The sequence below is a fragment of the Aplysia californica genome, unplaced genomic scaffold (assembly GCF_000002075.1).
Source record: "Aplysia californica isolate F4 #8 unplaced genomic scaffold, AplCal3.0 scaffold00206, whole genome shotgun sequence".
NCBI lineage: Eukaryota > Metazoa > Mollusca > Gastropoda > Aplysiida > Aplysiidae > Aplysia > Aplysia californica.
This window is the reverse complement of record NW_004797476.1, coordinates 934161-935421: the sequence shown is the minus strand read 5'-3', so window position 1 is coordinate 935421 and position 1261 is coordinate 934161.

The window sequence follows — 1261 nt, the reverse complement described above, 5'->3', positions numbered from 1 at the left end:
AAAAAAAAGACAAAACAAAACAAACAACAACAACAACAACAACAACAACAACAACAACAACAACAACAACAAACAAAACCGCAAAAAAACACAACCAATAACCAGTTTGTCAAAGGCCTCGACTGTGCCTTGCATAATGGAAGTTATCACTGACACTCTCAAAAAGAGTAAATGAATGATTGATTGGTTGTGTGGTTGAATTTTATTATTGTTCTTAACGAAAGAACATTCATGGTTGAAATTTTACAGAGTAATTTTCTTTGATTTGCGTACAAAAAGGAAGAAATATTGAACTACACAAGCTGAATTATTGACATTTTAGAGGGACTAGATCTATCTCTACACCACCAATTTGAAGGTGGAGAATAAAAAAACTTAAGTTACAACTACAGAGTTAAAGTGCAGTAATTATGACTGTCATCAATACTCAAATACTGTACTTAAATGAAATCGTGACAAACTGGGCCTGTGATAAACTGGGCAGCCCCCAAAGAAAAGATGTATGACCTACCTGTAGCGTTCTCCAACCACCTGCTCTCATTTTTTTTTCTCTAATGTACACGCACAGGATAAGCAGAATATCAGAGCCAAAATAAACATTGTTACAGAAACATCAGGTTAGATCTATATCATCAGTGCTGGCCACCTGGGCGATATTGTTACAGAAACATCAGGTTATATCATCAGTGCTAGCCACCTGGGCGATATTGTTACAGAAACATCAGGTTATATCATCAGTGCTGGCCAACCTGGGCGATATCACCTACACTACAAGTGGGCGGTTCGGTAATTTTGTTGGTGGGCGGTGGGGATGAGCCAGGGAGTAACAGGCAGTAGGAAGGCCTATCACTACGTATTACACACCATGTACATGTATTTAATAATGCTTCCCTTGGAATAACATCATGTAGATCTAGGTGGGAGGAACGAAAATTTTAGCCTCTCAAAGTAAGCGCTGGCTCTAAAAAGGCTGACAAATTTTGGGCCACTATACGATACAATGGAATCCTGTTGTGACGAGAGGGAGGGGACCGGTGCGAAATGTCCGTTTTAGCAGGATTCTCGTTATTAGGGATCCAGTAATAAATTCAAGGGAAATAGTAAAGTAGGCCTAATCTATGAATTTGGTGTTCTGTTTATTCCTTTTTGTATTTCCACTGATGACAATTGATGATGATTTTGTTCAACATGATCTCTAGGTCTCACTTGATCAAAAATCGAATAAGGTTTCTTTCTCTAGCACTAGCAATGTTGACAAATC